Consider the following 18608-nt stretch of genomic DNA (forward strand, 5'->3'; position numbering starts at 1 on the left):
CAGTTACCCAGACACGTGGAAAGGTATTTCACAGATGATTTTCCATTTCCGACACTTCCCATGCAGAAGAAAAACAGCTTGAGTAGACGGGCAAAAATTTCATGTGACTTGATTTGGTTTGACTGTGTTGAAACACTCACCCTTGCATCACGACAAGGATCAGATTTTTTTTTATTAACAAACTTTAAAGAATCAAAGTTTGCTTATAATTAAAACATCCTGGATAAGACATGGCCTGAAATGATGTCTCCATCAAATGGATTTTGTTGACATGACTCTGTAGTAAATTGCAATTTATTTTTTTCTAAAGGTCTCCCCTTAGAAAAATTTGACTTGTATCAAAATCCGTCAGGTGGTTTTATCATTTACTTTAGGAGATGTAAAAGAAGCCCAAAGTTAGTTTTAAGCGTTGTGCCTTCTCCTGCACTTTGTATTTCCAGCGTTTTTCTTTATTTTCTGAGGTGGGGGAAGAGCAAACACTTTTATCTCGAAGGCAGCCAACACCCAGGCAGCTCCACAGAGTACACAGAGCAGCAGCCTTTGTCGGGACCTCGCCGGGGAACAATGCGCTCCTCAGGCCTGCTTTGGGCAGAGACACGGCTCTCCTACAATTACCACTGACAGAACAGCTTGCACCTTTTAAAAACCGTGATTCTTAATAAAACGTATAGGTGGGTTTCTTTCTTGGCCTGCAGCGGCTGCTCTAGAAGGAAGGTGAAAACACAGTCTGGGCGCCGGGCTGCTCCCGCACCCCTCCTCTCCTCACCCCTTCCCTCCTCACCCCTCCACCTGCCCCTAACCCTGCCCACAGCCCCGCCTCGCCGCCTCCCGGACCCGGCCAGCCCCGGTGCCTCTCCCTGGGCCGTGCTGTGCCGTGCCGGGGCGGATCGGATCGGATCGGAGCGGGGCGGCCCCAAGAGGTGGCCGTAGCTCGGCGGCCCCAGCACGGAGCCCTCGGAGGGGCCGCAGCCGCCTCGCTCGCTCGCCCCCCGGGGCCGCCCTCGTCCATCCCCCGTCTTCTTTTTGCGGCCTCGCTGCTCCTCACGACCGGCCCCAGGTGAGTGAGCGCCGCTCCCCGCCGCTCCCCGGGCCCCCGAGGGGAGGCAGCGGCGCCGGAGGGGGCGAGGGAAGCGCGGGGGCTGCCGCCGGGTCCCCGCCGCCTCAGCGCCCCCCGGCCGCCATTTCGCGGCGTGAGGGGGGTGAGGGCGCGGGAGGCCGCCGGGGTTGGCGCCGCCGCCAGCTTAAGGCGGCTTAAGCGCCCCGGGCTGGCTCCGCAGGCGTGTGTCAGGCTGAGGAGAGGCGGCTGCTGCCCCCTCCTGCTTAAATTGATCTTAAAGTGCCGGGCTGGCGGTGTAAGGTCGCTGCTGCGCGGGCTGAGGTTAGCCCCAAGCGTTGGGGCTTGCGCCGTAGATGTGGTCCGGTCCCGCTCGCCTGCGGTAGCAAACTTCCTAACTCGTTAATTGGTGTTAAGAGACTTCTTAACTCGTTCACTCGTGTTATCAGACTCCCAGTTATCTCCCCTGCTGTGTAGGGGTCGTCAGCATGTCTTACAAGATTCACCTGGGGACTGGAGGCACCGTCCTGCCAGCTTTGCCATACAATTAACCAAAAATATCTTCAACACCCATAGAAACTCTCATTGTTAGCATATTCCCGCTCCTCTTACAACTCTACATTTTTTTCTATAACTACTTTAATCCCGTCTACCTTCCACAGCCTCACACACACTTTAGGCTTTGTGTACCTCCAACTACCAAGGCAATATGGACTGCGCCTCACATCATTTATCTGAGAGTAAATTGTTATTCCAGGTTGACACACACACGAGATCTTCCAGAAGTTTTTTCCTCTTCTTCTCTTTTTTCCCCTATAAATCTAGCGTACCATAATTAGCTCCCATAAATCTTTCTCCGGCTGGAAGTCAGCGCAGTGTATTCTCCCCTATTTGTCATCATTAAAAAGCTCGTTTTGCTTTATCACCCGCATGTCATTAGCCTCCCAAAATAGTAACCATGCATCAAAGCCCGTTTGATACTGATAACGGGGCCGTATATCATTTCTGTATATAATTTCTTGTTCCTTGCACCGCCGGGGCAGTAACACGGGGCTGGGGCACCAGCCCTTGGCTGCGCAACACGGTGGGGATTGTTTTTATGTAAATCTTAAGAGGGAGCGAGCTCTCATCAGCAGTTTCTTCAGGGCAAAGATTAGATTACGGAAGGCAGAAACGTAACGTTATTACTGGCGCTTGCCTTCTAGCTCTTTAATCATTGAAAGAGGGCAGGTTGGCGAGAGGAGCTGGCTGATCATTAAAGGCAAGGGAGCAGGTGCGCCTGGCTTGGTCCGCGGATGAGGTTGGAGCGAGGGGTAATTAATTTGCCTATCTATAGACGTCAGAGTTTATAGACAGTAGGCAGTCTGGTTGTGTTGTCACAGCGACCTTCTGAACTCCACTCGTAGGGTGTTTTTAATTAAAGGCGTTTCCTTTCGCACTGTGGCTGTGTGGGCTGAGCCCTCTCCTGAGGTGGAAGCGCAGCCTCTGCGGTCCTGGCTGCTGCTGCTGCTGTCGGGAACGGGGCCGTGAGTACCCCACAAGAGCTCTCCGGGGCAAAGCTACATTTCAGATTCAGCAGGACTAAAGCGAGCTCATCGATGTCCAATAATTTGGAGTCTCCTTCTCTGGAGATACTCAAAACCCGCCTGGATGCCATCCTGCGCAGTGTGCTGTAGGTGGCCCTGCTTGGACCAGGTGATCTCCAGAGGTCCCTTCCCACCTATATGTGATAACAGGAGACAGAAGATTTAATAAGTGGATGTTGCCTCCCAGAACATCCTCTCGCTCCACTCTTGGTGTCAGCAGTGCAGCTTGGTACCAGTACAGCCAGTATCTGACTGGTACGCTGTAGCCACACCGTGCTGTGGGCAGAGACCCTGCCAAACACATGTTGTGCAGAAAGCAAAGGTTTTTTTTAAGTCTGTTTTCAGTGGTGTAACATGTCCTGCACAGCTGGAGTGCATCACTTCTCTCGCCCTCTGAGGTCCTGTAGTAATATGGTCCTGACCATACTCATTAAATGTGCAGCAATGCACAACTCGCTCACCTTCACGTTTCCAGGTATCTCAGAGTGCTTTTCTGGGACAAGGTGCCAATGAACCGGGTATGTCTGTTTTGTGACAACCCAAAATATTAAAGATCTGAATGAATCTGTCATGGGAGGCAGTAGAAGGAAGGCTGTGTGTGCCGTGATAGTAACTCACTCATGTAGAAAAAACTACTTAATTTCCCAGCTTTGCGTGCTCTGAAATAGAGTTAACAACCACAGGAGAGAGGGAAATTTATTCTTAAACCAATCAAATGTAATGTGCCCGTGGTGTTGAATATACAGCCTTATCCTACTGTGAGGTTTAGGATTTTGTGTTGTTAAAGAGCAAAGAGAGGCTACACAAGAAGGTCAGGGAAGGAGACCATTTACTTGCACGTTTTGTTACAGAAATTGAATTATTCTTCTCCAGTTTAAGTTTGGCAAGGCTGAGTCCTTTCAGCTTATGTTTTTGGATCAGCCACAAGTCCCTCCTCGTACTCCCCAGTGCCTTCTCAGGGTAGTGCCGCAGCCTCTTCACTGCCCCACATGAAGATAACCAAGCTGTGACCTGCTCATGTAAGGTGCGTGGTGCCATATATGTCACCAGCAGAAACACTTTTCTAATTCAGGAGCAGATTTGATTCACATTTTGCTCATAGGTGTTGTGGATCCTCCCAAAGTGCAGCAAGGAGGCAAGGGGTCTTTGGCTGCTCTGAGCTACGTTTAAAATGGAAAGTTTTAAAAGCAGCTGCGAAAGCGAGCGGTGCCGTCAGAGCAGTAACACTGGAATCATTCAATTTTTGGTGTCTGCAAAGCGTGAGCATTGCCTATTGCAAGATGGTGAGCGTGAGGAGCCTACATCTGTCCGACGAGTTACAACGAGGGGGAGCTAAAAGCCTCGGCAGCTCCAGAAGAAGCCGACGGGTCTGTCGGGAGCGTAGTGTGAATGTATCAGTAGAGATTTCTGCAAAAGCCATCAGCAGTGGTGCTTTTAATGTTGCCGAGGGTTAAATAATCAGTTTTGATTTTAAGGGGAGCTGAAATTCCTCGTGGCAGAAACCCACATGTGTACACAGTGGTTGGTATATTTGGTGGTTTCCCCTACAAATTAGTCCTCTGACAGAGCCTATTGCGAAGGCAAGGCAGACGCAGCTTTAAAAAGCCTCCTCTGAGAAAAATATCTTGGGAGACCAAAGTACAACCTTTTCTTTTGTGGTTACCCTTCTGGTCTTAGGTATGATGCACAGGTCTAAATTTACAAGGGAAAGACACACTTTAGAGAGTACACGGCGTTATAAAAAGCCCTTCAGCTCCGCACTGCTAAGCGACAGTCTCCATAAACACTTTTATTATATTCTGTGGATAAAAATACACAATAGCTCCAGCTTTTTACCCAGCAAAGCAGTTTATTTTCTTTGAAAGGCAATTTGTTTTGAATGTCAATGAGCTCCCTTTTTTTTTTTCCAGGTGGTAATTTTAAAGTGTGCTTTGTTTCTTCCTCTGTAGCGCTCGAAGGTGCCGGGCAGGGGAGAGGAGGAGCGGTTTTATACCTTTGTATCTGGGAGTGATGAAGCGAGATGGAAAGATTACCTGGTTTGTCTGCCTTCATGCCATTCTTTCCTTATCACATCAGCGTCAGCAACTCTGCTATTTAAGGAAAATTAGAGTAATAAAAGAATATCTCCATCTTCTAGTTCTCTGCCTAATACTATAGAAGCTATAAATACCCAATAACACGGAGCTTAAGGAAGGACTTAGATGCATAGATAAAAAGGCACTGCCTGCTATACAAATTAAGAAATCTGGAAATCCTACAGCAGTGGCATGCTCCCCCCAAAAGCTCAGTCTCTTTCCTCTGGGAAGGTCTTTGGGGCTGGGAATCACAGAGGTGATGAGAGTGTCCCCAGAACTTTATTTCACATTTCTCTTGAGGTGGGGGGTAATCAAGGTTTGTACTGAAGGGTAAACGATGCTGTTTTTGTAAATGTAAATTAGAATCGAAGCTGTGCAGGGGTGATGTGGTCTTTGGAAAAACTATAGGTGGCAGCATCCTAAAAAAATAGCTTGACTGGTGCCTTTAGCCAAAGAGGGATCGGTCCGTAGCGCCTTCAGCGATGCGTCAGGAGCAAAGGTACAAAAAGGAGCGTGAATGGAAAAGATCAGGTGAGAAACTTGTGGGAGCTGATCTTGTGGTAAGCCAGCAGTTAAAACGGGTCAGCCAATCTCCTAAATCCGTGTCCTGTTTACTGCTTTCCAATATTCCTGTCACATATGTCCTTATCTCAAAGTTTATTTGATTCACAATAACGGGAGCTATGGTAGACAATGCCCGGGATTTTTTTATCTCGCAGCCGAGCTCCTTTTCACATCTTGCTCGAAGCGAGATGAAAGGAGGAAGAAATAATGCTGCAGCTCGCCTAATTGCTGCTGGACGTGTTGATGAAGAGCACTGTGATTCTTTGCTACTTGGGTGTCTGAAATAAAGTCGGGGTGCTCACTGGGGCTGGGTGATTTCGGCGGGCTGCACCCATCAGAGTTCTCAGGGGGAGGATGCTGGGGAAGAGCAAAGCGTCACCGTGCAAATAATGCGTCCTTGTGACTTCGCTTCCCTTTTAATTACTTCCTCATAAGCCCTTTCACAGCCTACTTAATACTTAACTATTTCTGCCTGTCTTTTAACCGCCCGGCGCTGGCAGGTAGTGCTGGAATTGCCCCTTGCAGCTCCCATGACAGCACAGACAGACTCGAAGCAAGACCTCGAAGCAGAATACGGAGCTGTTCTTTTTTATTTGCTTGGGAGAAAAGGGAGCAGGAGGAAAAGGCTTGCAGTATTATTTTCCTATCGTCTTCCATAAGCCAGCAAAACGGATTGGAGACATTTTTCCTGGGTGCCTAGGGATAAAAAACAAAACAAAACAAAGAAAAAAATGACTCTAGGACTACATCTGAACAGGGAAAGCTCGGAGTACGTCTGGATTGCTGAGCTTACATGTGCTGCATGAGTATCGGTGGGTCTGATCCCGCAGTGACAGCAGGTTCTCTGGAACAAATTATTCACCTTATTGCTGCCTGATTTTTTTTCCTCGTTAGATGAGAGCCCCTAACCTAAAGATGATGTCGCTCGGTGCTGGGGGGCTCGCTGCCGAAGCCAGGTTGTGCCTCACTTGCTTCAAAGGCAGAACAGAAATGCCCACTGATGGCTCTGCAGCCAGGTCCCCCGAGGGATTTGTTCACTCGGGGATTAAAATTGTTCCACGGTTGTCTGGTTTGTTTAAAACTTGTCTTAAATTCTTAATTGGAGACAGTGACTTTAAAAATAGCTGAAACCTTCCATCATCCTTACATGTAGATGTACAAAAACCCATCTTCTAGCCACTGCACCATTTTTACACCTCCCGTTTTATATATCCCTTGCTTCTGTTTGTCCCGAAACTCGAAGCTGAGTTTATGTATCTGCCTGATGAATTTGTTTGGGGTGGAAGGAAGCCAAGAATTATTCTACCAAATGTTTTAGCTTGACGCCGAGCGTGGAGGCTTTAGTTTGCCAAGCTGGGAAAGTGAATACCGAGGCAGTTTTTGGGAGGCTTGTGCAGGGCGTGGGTCATCTTCAGTGTCAGCTCCAATCTGTGTCACATCGCTACCCACGGAGGAGCGTGTGCTGTGAATGAACCCACACGAGAGGGAGGTTATACAATAACTTTGGTTATCAATTCTCCCCAGTTGTTTTTTAGCCTCAAATTTAACAATGGGAAGATGATGGGGAAAAAGGTGTTTCTTTCCCAGAAGTGAGTTGAAATCATAGTCAAAGAAAAATAAATAAAGGGGGTTACTGGCGGCTAGACCACAACCTTTCGGTCTAACTCTGTGATTTTTATCCATGTTGCTTTAACTGTCTGGTTTGGTAACCAGCTCAGCTGCACTGCACTCTTGTTATGAATGAAAGCTGCTAGCTGTAGTGCAGCCACAGCCCCAGTTTGGGTTATAACAGGGCCGTGTGTGCCGATAGCTGTGTCTCAGGGTGAGCCTTGCTGCTGGACTCGCGGGGACTTTGGACTGGGCAGTTCAGACTTCAGCCCTGTAGCTGGTGAGTGAGCTGCGATGGAGCTGTGAGGCCTCCAAGGCCGGAGGGAACAAAACGACCACGGAGGCGGTAGCTTCCCCTAGGGACTTCCCGGCTCCATCTCCACAAAAAGAGCTTGCAAATTCTTACGAAAAGTATTTGGCTGTTTTTCCAGCCACGCCTACAGCAGTGCATTTGGTCAGCTCTATCTCCGCAATATAGCGACTCATTTCCTATTAGCTTTTCTTATCAGCCTAATTGTCACCACAATAGCCTGCTTCCAAAAAGTGATGCAAAACAAAACTGACCAACGTGCAGATAAGTTAGTTTTCGCTATAATATTTTCCAGTGACCACACCGTTTTGTTTTCTCTGTCCACTCTTCAGGATTGAATTAGGCCGGAATTTACAAAAGCACACTCAGCATCGTCCCAACTCTGTTTGCTTTGGTATCGGGTTGGGACTAAAGCTGGGAGCTCGTATTAGCTCAGCCCAAGAGTTTGCTGTGGAGTCATTGCATCATATGATGCTCCACAACGGGTTTGTACAGCGTGTAGTGACCTGGAGGCAGTACCTGCTTTAATAGGCCAGGGTGAGGAAGCAGAAGCTATTTGCTGGTGTAGAAGAGAAAAAAACTTACATTTTCCTACCTACACGAGAAGATTCCTCATTAAAATGAGCTTCAGATTAGGAACAGCGGGACTGTGAAATGCCAGCAAAGCAACACTTCAGCTTTTAAACATTTTAATTAATTATGTTGGCTGTGGGTTGTCCGATAGCGTGCTCCGGCTGGCGTCAGAACGTCCTGGGCACCTGGTACAAAGTGCCGGAGGAGCCCACGGTTTGCTTTGCTGAGTCAAAGTGTGAGTCTGAGCGTGTCGGGCTCACTGCCTCTTGGAGGCAGAGTCAGCTTGGACAAAGCTACGAGCAGCTGAGCGTGTAGAAGGAAATGAATACGAGTGCTGCTGTTATTTCAAATCTGGTGAGACGTCACTGGCTTACAGTGAAAGCCAGAATGGGAGTTAATCAAGGAATGAAAACACAGCGTGCTGCAGAAATCAGTGCTCATTTCATGGAGCTGGAAAAGCGGTAGTGCAAATAGTTGATGCACAACTGTCCATTGTAAGACTTCCAGAACCAACTAGGAGAGCAAACTGCTTTTTTTTTCCCCTGAGCTTATATGTCATTGGAGAAAAAAAAAAAAAAAGCTAGGTAAGTCCCATTTTCTTAAAGATATAGTAGAATTTAAAAATTTATTTCATTATCAGCAATTTATTTCATTATCAGCCAGCACACTCCGTGTCAGCTGTGGCATTGCCCCGATGCAATCTGGAAGGAAACAGAGAGAGATGGTGCTTCTGCCGGGGTCCTTTGGGGTGTGCAGCAGAGGAGGAGCTCGAGGGGGTGCCCTCTGGACCGTCAGGGCAATGCAGCTCCAAGGCAGATGCAGCAGGAGGCCGGTATTGCTTGTAGAGATCCCAGTCAATCATTGCTGGTGCAATAGCTCGGTCTTTTGCTGGATGCTGTCCTTATCCAGCCACGGAGCCTTTATGAGTAATGACAACACACTAAAGATTAGGATTTGACAATCTAGAGCGGACGCAATTGCATCGTCATAAGCATGCCCAGAACATATTTATCTCCACAAAGAGAAATGAGCCACGCTGGGACTTTGTACCTGAATGCTGACTAGCTGCGAGCAGCCCCTTGTTCCTTTTTGTTTTTTTTTCAGCTTACACGCCTCAACCAACAGGTGCCTGGCTTGTGTACTGCGCTGCAGCGTGCACGTTGTAGTGGGACATCTGCAGCCCGACGGGGGGTGTTCAGCCGAGGTGGGACAGCTGAGGACAGGCAGAGAGGTGGACCAGAGAGCGGTTCTGTCAAGTCCCCCGGGGAGTGAAGGAGCTGAGGAACCCACATTGTTCCTTTTCTGCGTTTCTTTTGTGTTTTTTTTTTTTTTTTTTGTGGGCATGGCCCCAGCCTAAATAATCTCACTGTATAAAGCGCGAGCTCTTTAGCCCTAATGAAAAGGGGAAAGGAATAAAGCTCCTTTGTTCCCCCACCTCGCCGCTCCTTTCCCCAGGAGATCCTCGCTCAGTTACCATGGATATGCAGGCTGGTGGTGCGGTCCCGTCCTTTATGCAGCACACCTACTGACACCTGCACCAGAGCAGCTTTCAGACACGGGCCCGGCTTCTGCTGTACCTGGTGCTGAGTTATGCATCTCGTTACTTGTGGCTGGTCCTTCCACCTCCTTGAAGCAGATGCAGCGCTTCGTGACTTGTCACCTCCGTTCATAACGATGCCGAGCAGGAGCCCGACCGGTGCAAGCCACCATCGTGAAGTTCATAAAGCAGCTGGGGGCCTTGAAGGTTTAAGGTTTTTCAGCGCCACTCCCTTGAACACCAGGCGGACGAAATATCGGGTTGCACTAAGGGCTGGAGTAGGCGGGTCAGTGCCACACAGCTGAGGTGTAAAGGAATTTGTATCGCTGAAGGATTTATGCTTCTTGTTCATCAGCTGTGCTCCGATTGTGCTTGGTTTGGCACTTGCTGAGTAATCAGGGAACCTTTCCTGTGGCTTCAAGGGACATTGGATCAAGGCTGCTGAGACTGAGGACACTGAACAGCTGGGATATGCTCATGAATTTCCGACCTGAGGGTGGAAGCTCTGCTAAACCACCACCAGCTCTGTAGTATCAGCATTGATCTGAATGTTAAGAGAGCTGGGCTGTGCAGCCCTAGCGCTGTTCCCCCTATGTGGTGTTGTCCGTGCCACCAAAAAAAACACCACAGGAGAAACAGAAAAAGACAAGTGCCTTTGCAAATTAAAGAATGCAGTGAAACATGGCAATGAGAGCCCTCACTTAGGCTATTTGCATAAACAATTGGGCTCTTGTGGCATTCAAGAATGAAATGAATATTTTTTTTTTTCATGAAATGAATGCGTTTTCTGTCCTGAAATACCTTTAAGAGAGAGCAACAATAATAATGAGAGGATTAGAAAATGTCTTTGTTAAGAGCGTTGCTGTGCCTGTGATTTGTCCAGAGCCGTGCGAGATCTCCTCCAATATGAATAGCACCGAGCTTTTACTGCTCCTGTTATTTAGTTGTATTCTCATGGCATTCAGAGGACTCGGCCAGCACAAGAAGCTGTTGTGCTTGGAGCTGTGAACACTCTAAAAAATCTTCTCTAAAAAATCAGAGAATCACTTAGGTTGGAAGAGACCTCTAAGATCATCTGGTCCAGCCTTTAACCTAGCACTGCCAAGTCTGCCACTAAACCATGTCCCTGAGCACCACATCTGCACGTCTCTCAAATATCTCCAGGGTTGGTGACTCCACCACCTCCCTGGGCAACCCGTCCCAGTGCCTGACTGCTCCTTCTGAGCAGAAATGTCTCATTGCCAGCCTGAACCTCCCCTGGGGCAACTTGGGGCCATTCCCTCTGGTCCTGTCACTGGTTACCTGTGAGAAGAGGCCGACCCCCAGCTCCCCACCCCTTCCTCTCAGGTAGTTGCAGAGAGCAATTAGGTCTCCCCTGAGCCTCCTCTTCCCCAGCCCAAACACCCCCAGCTCCCTCAGCTGCTCCTCACAGGCCTTGTGCTCATTCAGGCAGCTCAGGAACATCTTGCTGTTAAATGTTCAGGTTTTTTCCTTCCTCCTGCCTCCGTGCTTCCTCTGTCCTCTCCCTCATGCCCTTTCGAGGCAGCTGCAGGTGGTGTTTGGCAGCCTGGGCAGCAGCCCCTTGCCTTTCCCCGGGCAGAGTGCTGCCCAGGCTGGGTGTGTGGCACCCATCTCCACGTGAATCATTTGTTACTGTTCCTGGAGCCTCTGAAAAATGATTTAGAGGAGCCAAGGAAAGGTTTTTCCATGCAGGGTTTGTTTCTCTTGGAAGTGTGCGTGCGATTCTCTGCCATTAGCTGGTGCACAACACGAGTGTACAACACAACTCGCTTCAGGCCACCTCGGTACCCATCTCTCTTGGCTTTGTGCTCTTTTCCCTCTTAAAATTTTTATATGTAGCTCTCGAAGGCAGAAGGAGACAATTCCTGCTGGTCAAGCGCAGCCTTGCCCAGACCTTCCTGTCTGCCCGCCTTTCTATTTCGGATGCCAAGCCGACAGCAAGAAGGAATCGATGCTGTGAGATCGAAAAGCAAGTGTATCATTTAGCTGCCTGGACCAGCAGATGGCAAGTGCAGAGGAAAAAATCAATCTAAGAGCCAGTCTGGGGACTAGGCATTAAATAAAGCCATCTGGCGATGTATGAGGGGAAAGGAGAAGATGAGACCAAGGGCTGCTTTAAATACCTGCTCGCAGCAGAGATGAAGTTGCTGGGAATTTGTGTCAGATCCTGACCCTGTGGGAAGGTCTGTGAAGTGTTAAAAGCCTTGGCAGTGCTGAGGACTTAAATGTAAGGCACCAAATTGCCAAGCACAGAAAACCCAAGACGTAGCAGCGCTTCTGTGTTTGTGAGACCACAAGCGGTGCTCCGTGTTGAAGAGTAAATACAGACACTGCAGGTCTGAGATGCCTTGTAGGAATCTGTCTTGTAGAAAAGGACTAAGATGACAAGCAGGGAGGGAGCAAAGAGGGCAGCCTGATATATCCCTAATTCTGAAAGAGATTTATAAATCCGGTTTGATGCTGCTGCCGTCACAGGTTGTTACTTTGCCACACTACTTCCCGGAGAAGGGAGATGCGTGTGGTTTTGCTCTTAGGCTTTTAAATAAAGCTGCTGAAGAGAAGCACAACTGGCTGGGAAGGGAAGTGGTATTTCACCTAAGTGCCCAGCCTTTCTGTTGGAAACTGCTTTCAGGGAATGTGCTTTCAGAGCCCAGAAGTCTCGCAGATGTTATTGCAATTTCTGTTGTACAGGTCAGTGCTTTGTCTGTCTGTTTTTTTTTACAATCTAAGTGCACACAGCTGCTAGCCTGTCTTTTACATTATAATAATTCAGTTCTGTGTCTTATTCTTAAACTTACACATGTTTAAGACATCTTTAAACTTATACATGTACTTTTTTTCTGAAAAAATGTGGAGACCGTGGCACATCTTGAACATCCAGGTTCTCCAGTAGCTGCCAGCTTTATTGGCAGACCGATTCTTCTTCTTATTCCCATAAAGAGCAATTGGGGGATCATTTTACAACGAGTATTGGTCTTCTTGTCCAGGCCTGTGGCATTAAAGAGAAAAAATAATACCACCACGCAGGCAGCAGCTGTAGTGAAATGAAAAAAAATCAGTACCATAATGTCAGTCTTTAATGCCTCTGTTGATAGTAAGGTTCATGTAGTTGATGGCGTAGCAGCTATATTTCGTGCATTAACTGTCAGTTTCCGACACTTACATGGAAAATGGTTGCAACTCTCACTGAAAAAATATCCCTTCCAGCTTGTCTGCGTGGTTACTGATCGGTTATTGCATCTGAGAAAGTCTGGTTGTCTTTACTTTCCCTCAGTCTCCAGTAACCAGGCTAACAAAAGACACTATTTCAGTCCCTCCACTGAGATGAATAATTCATTGCCCCGCACTTTCTGTAAATGCAAACTATTTCTCTTGTAGAGGTTATTTACAAGACAGCCCCGGACACGCGGACGTTGATTTGCTGCCTCCTGGCACGTCACTCTCCTCTCATCGAGAGGGAAGCAGCAGTTTATTTCTGGGAAACCTTGGTTAAGGGTTGGCTCTCTGTCCCCGTGGAGTGGTGGTAGGTATCCCATGGCGGGCAGCGGGGAGCCTGGCAGGATTTCAGGGCTGGGAGGAGCAGCTCGTCTGTCTGTGGTTAAACTCGGGCTGTGTTGAAACACAAATTTTGAAACCCAGATTTTATTACAAGGTGTGCATGACGAGCTCAGTACATTAGCATCCTTCTGTATGCCTCAGGGAGATCAAACCCTTCGTTAAGCATCTTCCCCCGGAGAAGACACGTGCCTTGCCAAAACCTGCCTGCAGGCAGAGCTCTGCGGGTAGAGGGAACTGCTGCCTTCCTCTTCCTCAGTGCGTTTGGCTGGCATCTTAAGCTGGCATAAAATGAAGCCGGTGCAGTCATGCATGTTTAAACAATAAGAAGATCTGACTGATTGTTTTTAACCATACGGTGTGGCTTTTCTGCACCCCACCCACAGCCCTTTTACTGCTCACCCATTCTTGCTGTTTAGGACCTGAACCGAGGAGATGTTCACAGAGGGAGGAAACGTGGCCGGTTTGGGCTCTCATTTCATTCTGAATATCCAGCAGCATTGTTCCTATCTACATATATTTTTGCTAACTGACATAAAACTGCTTTATTATTTGGCAGTTCTCACTGTTTTATCACCTGTTACCATTCTGCTCCGTATACCACTCACAACCCCTTTTCCACCCAGTAGAAATGTCAAATTTCCCTTGATTCTTCACAGGGTTTTGGTTGTGCTTGAGAACAGCTCAAAAATTAATGGCCGTACAACAACTGGCAGCTTTGCCAGCAGTGTCAATGATAAAAAAATGAGCTATTTGCTCACCCATGGCCAGGAGATGGTTGGATTGTGGCACTTACCCGAAGCAATTTCTTCATCACCAAGTATCTCCCTTGGCTGTCTACCCCCGTGGCAGTCCTGGTAAATGCCCTTCAGTCTGTATACAGGAAAATGTGAGAACATTTTTCTCTTTATTTCACTACCTCTTTCTCTTTTTTCCCTTTCTTTCTCGCTTAACACCTTTTTACTGTAGGACCCTTCTCTGCAGTCTACCCGTCCTTGTAAGATCTGCTTCACATCTGAAAGTCCTGCCCCCAAAAGGCTTCCCCTTTCCCTCTCTCTCTCAGGCTCAGCGATTCTCCGTTTCATCTCAAATCTTTCATGCTTGTGTCCTGAAATTTCTCTTTGCCTCTAATAAGGGCCTTATTTTTGAAAGCTTGTTTTTGCTGCACTTTTCATTTTGCCAGGCTTTCTCTTTTTTCCTCTGATTTCTGCTGTTCGGTGTCAGCTCGTGCTCCTCAACAGAAAAGCAATTTGGAAGAGTTTGTAGGAAGCAAATGCACTGAAATCCACTCCATTTGGTTTGCAAGAGAAGAGTCTAGTAAAAAAAATGAACCTAGTGCTATCTAATATACAGCTATTGCTATGAACAGGGTCTCTGCATCATTCTGCCTTCTGATGGTGCTGTTTTTTGGATGGCCTTTCATAAATAAAGTAGTTTCAGAATACCTGTACTAGTTAAAGTTCAGTTGTGCTGCACAGAGCTCTGATTCCTGACTTACACTCGGTACTGTGTTATGTGATTAGCTTTTCTTTAGCAGCAGGCAAGTGTATATTTAACATCTTAAATTTTCACAGTTTACTCCCTCCAAATGTTGCGTGGTTATCTACAATGATTTATTTTTTTTTTTATTGGGACTTTTAAAAAAATCTGGATTCATTCATCTTTGCTGCTCCCTGGGTCATGACATCTCCAACTGCGTTGTTTGGAAATTTCGGTGCTCTTGAGATAAGACAGCCCTGAGCTCTTCCTATTTCTGCAGAAAAGGTGAGAGAAGGGAAACGAACAGAAACCCTATCATTTTCCTATCAACATGTTGGGCTTTGGCTCTTGTTCAGGAGGGTATTTGAAGCATCACAATATTCATCTGCTTTTGGGCTGTTGCAATTACGGAAGGGATAGACTGCTTCTCTGGGTAAACACAGGCTTTGTGAGGGAGGGGAAGATTTCAAGCACAGCCAAGAGATCGGCTGCTAGGCGTGCCATTGCACGGTTGAGATGGTCTGGCATTTCTGCAGATGCTTGTGTGCATTTCCCTTCTACTAAACCCTTGCTTTGTTTTTAACGGGTAAAAATGTTGTAGTAAGTTGTGGAAAAAAAAACATTTTAGGGTCACATGGAACAACCCTACCCTGGGGTGCATCAGGCACGGCACTGCTAGCGGTCAAGGGAAGGGATTGTCCTGCTCTACTCTGGACATAAAAAGGACATAAAATTATTAGAGTGTCCAAAGGAGGGCTACATAGATGGTGAAGGGTCTGGAGGGGAAGATGTATGAGGAGCAGTGAGGCCCCTTGGTTTGCTCAGCCCCGAGCAGAGCAGGCTGAGGGGAGGCCTCATGGTGGCCTGCAGCTCCCTCACGAGGGGAGCGGAGGGGCAGGCACTGAGCTCTGCTCTCTGGGGACAGCGACAGGACCCGAGGGGACGGCATGGAGCTGGGACAGGGGAGGGTCAGGCTGGGGGTTAGGGAAAGGGTCTGCACCCAGAGGGGGGTCGGGCACTGGGACAAGCTGCCCAGGGCAGTGGGCATGGCACCGAGCCTGTGGCAGAGCCCACCCCGGCAAGGTGGGAGCTGCTCCTGTAAGTGAAATATGCCCAGGTGTGATGGGGAAGCATTCAGCCAGAATCAGAGAAATCTGGTGACAGGACGAGGGGGAATGGGCTTAAGTTGAGCCAGGGGAGTTTTAGATTAGATGTTAGGAAGAACTTCTTCACTGAAAGGGTTGTGAGGCACTGGAACAGGCTGCCCAGGGAAGCGGTGGAGTCACCATCCCTGGAAGTCTTCAAAAGACGTTTAGATGTAGAGCTTAGGGAAATGGTTTAGTGGAGGGCTGTTAGCGTTAGGTCAGAGGTTGGACTCGATGACCTTGAGGTCTCTTCCAACCTAGAAAATTCTGTGATTCTGTGTGATTCTGTGAAATCGCTCCTGCAGCGACACCCCTCATCCTCCCTGTTCTCCCTGGTCACCTCCAGCCATCAGGGGAAATACCCAGCGTGGTGTGCTCGGCACTGCTTTCTTACCCTTGTTTCCCAGAGTGGGCATATTCCTCAGAGTCAGCAGAAGGCAAACAGGCATATTTTGTTTTATATTCTGCTCTGTGTAACACATTTATATTATGCTGCATCCAAGGAGTCGTTATTTTCTTTCACTATAAAGGGTAACTAGGGTCAATTATTTGCCATCCAAGGGACCCGGAGGTTCTGTAGCTCTTCAGCCCTAATTCAGCTCTTATTTTTCATCTTCTAGAAAATGCATACTGAGGAGGCTGCAAGCTGAACAGGGTAATGAATGCACTGGCATGACAGTAACTTAAAATATTTGAAAGGTCAGAAAATGCAGATTTTGTGTGTCATCTTACCTTTCCCGACTTACTTCTCTTCTGTTTTCTGTGTTATGAGTTTGGCTTAGAGTACTCTTTGTAGCACAGGTGTCCGGGACAACCTTAATTTCTCGGGTTTGCATGTTTAACCTTCTGTCATTTCATCTGTTAACCAAGTACGTGCTGGGTGGTTTCTTCCGCTTTCTCTAATGACAAAGATTGAAATACAAAGATCTTATTTCAAGCTTAAGAACTTAGAGCCTCCTTGGCACAAAGGACAGAAAACTCGCCCCCAGTTTTTGCACGTGCGCTCCCCGTTTTCACGACAGGTGCCTTTTTTTGTCCCAGGAGCAGTTCATTGCCACCCCGCTGCCTCTGCGAAGCCAGGAGGAACTTTTCCCTGCCTTGCCAGGAGAGACCCGGCTGAGCTCCCCGAGCAACATCAGCCTGCGCTAAGAATTCAGGTCAGGATCTCCCCGCTGGTCTCCTAGCAACTGGGGGATACTGGTGCTTTCTCCCTCCACTGACTCATTCGGCACCAGATGCAGGGACCTCACACTTTGGTAAGGCAGAGCAGAGCCCGGTGCTGGATAACTGAGGGGATGTAGCGTGCGCCGCCCAAGTCGAACCGAATCGAGGCTTTGCAGGATCCTCCACGCAAACCTTAAAGCACCTCCGTTGTGTTTGCTGGCGTTCAAAAGTTTGGCAAGGTGACAGATCTCTTTTGAAGCACCAGTAGCCTTTTGTGTCGTGTCAAATCTGGCAAAACAGGAACGGATGCAGCTGAAGAAAGTTCACGTTTGAGTTGCCTTAAAGGTAGATTTCCTGCAGGTGCAGTGCGTTTCTTGGTTACACCGATGCACAACATTCACTCGTGCAAGTATTGACCTGTCCTTGGACTTAGTAAAGTTTCATCGGAAGGTAAGTAAAAAAATAAAGAGGGAAGATGAACTATCTTCCCTAGTTCCTTGTGCTATCTGCTTAGATAGTGCTGAAAACAACTTTTAAACTACTTTGGCTTGTTTATTGTAGAATGGGCTAATGAAAAACCTGTAAGTGGTCAAGAGTTTTTGGTTGCCACTCTCTCAGAGACCAGCTGCTCGTAGCATGGTTACAAAATGGAAAGCAGCAAGTCCTCCCGACTGTATTGTTTGCACAGGCCGGCAATCGCTGCCTGTGGTTGTTAGCACTGTGGGGTTTCTTTCGGATTTTTTATTTTCTTCCCTAGATTGCAAGTAGAAACCCTTCGACAAGTGCAAAAGTTGAAGTATTGTGCTGTTCTAAAAAAAATATTTGGACCAAAAAACATTCTCGTGTGTGCTGTAGCTCCCCTTCTTTACTCACAAACACCAGAGATCGTGGGATTTACACCAGGGTGTATTCGTATCTAGTGCCGGCACAGGGCTGGCCCGATAGTTTTCTGAGGGACCGTTTCTCACAGAAAATACAGTTCTCATATTTTGGAAAACGTGGGAATGAATGTCGCCAGGTGCACACAAGCGATTCAGCCTGCCTTTTTCAGCAGTCTGTGAGCAGTACGCTCCAGCTCTTCAGCAGTGGGATTTGGCTTAGCCCCAGTTAACTTGAGCAGAGGCTTGCCAAGTGGCATCAGCCAAAGAGCTGGCTGCGTGTCTCTCGGACAGACACGCTGCAAGCATGTCTGTGGGTTTTTTTTTTTTGCACTGGAGGCTGTAGCGGGGTATTCTGAACAGGGATATATAAAAAAAATAATAATTTAAGCTGTATTTTTTAATGATCTCTAATATGGAGCTGTTTAGTTTGAGTGCTGACTCTAGGGCATTCAGGACCTGATTTCTTCAGAGAGACCGAGTGAGTGCGGTTTCAGTTGATATTTTCCACGCTTAGTATTCAGAAAAACAGCTCCCAGAGTCTCACGTTGCATACCTGATACAGCGGCTGCTTTTCAGTGCTTGAATGGCTGGTTTGGTATCCCAAGCTTTTTGTCTGTGTCAGTATATGGGAAAACTCATACCTGCATCCCTATCACCCGCAGTGTATGTGTGCAGTTAAGAAGAGAGAAAAAATCCATGCTGGGCCAGGATCTTTCTGCAGTTCAGGACGGTCTTGATTAGAAAAGGATCTCCTAAGTGGGTAAACGTCACACTACTGTGTGCTCAGGTGATATAGGATAGAGAGGGAGAAATACCTGAGCTTCACATTTCATTTAATTGTTCCTTTCTCAAGATCAGCAACTTTCAGGAGACGGTTAACAGCAGAAACCTCTGCAGTCACTTTGATCTGGCTGTTTTAGGAAAGCAGCATCCTCAGAGGATAGCGTGGGGCCCGAGAGGTTAAGCTGTCCGGCGCTGCCTGCTTGCTTTTGTTCACAAAGCAAAAGTTGTGGTGTCCTCTCAGTAACAGTCTTCTGTCAGAGCTGGGAACTCTGC

The 18608-nt window shown here is 47.8% G+C and overlaps 1 protein-coding gene across 2 annotated transcripts in view; it reads left to right on the forward strand.

Annotated features, from left to right (window-relative positions):
• Nucleotides 1-939: 939 nt before the first annotated feature.
• CRACDL (CRACD like) overlaps nucleotides 940-18608 on the forward strand; it is a 53333-nt gene continuing 35664 nt past the window's right edge. Inside the window, exon 1 of one of the 2 annotated variants that reach the window (XM_082751534.1) lies at nucleotides 940-1057. The gene's annotated coding sequence lies outside the window, so the exon portion shown is untranslated. Of the gene's footprint in view, nucleotides 1058-16574; nucleotides 16665-18608 lie in introns of those variants that run through there. The other variant, XM_082751536.1, reaches the window with a different exon arrangement.

Source organism: Aythya marila, assembly GCF_965140915.1.
Source record: "Aythya marila genome assembly, chromosome: 1".
NCBI classification, from domain to species: Eukaryota; Metazoa; Chordata; class Aves; order Anseriformes; family Anatidae; genus Aythya; species Aythya marila.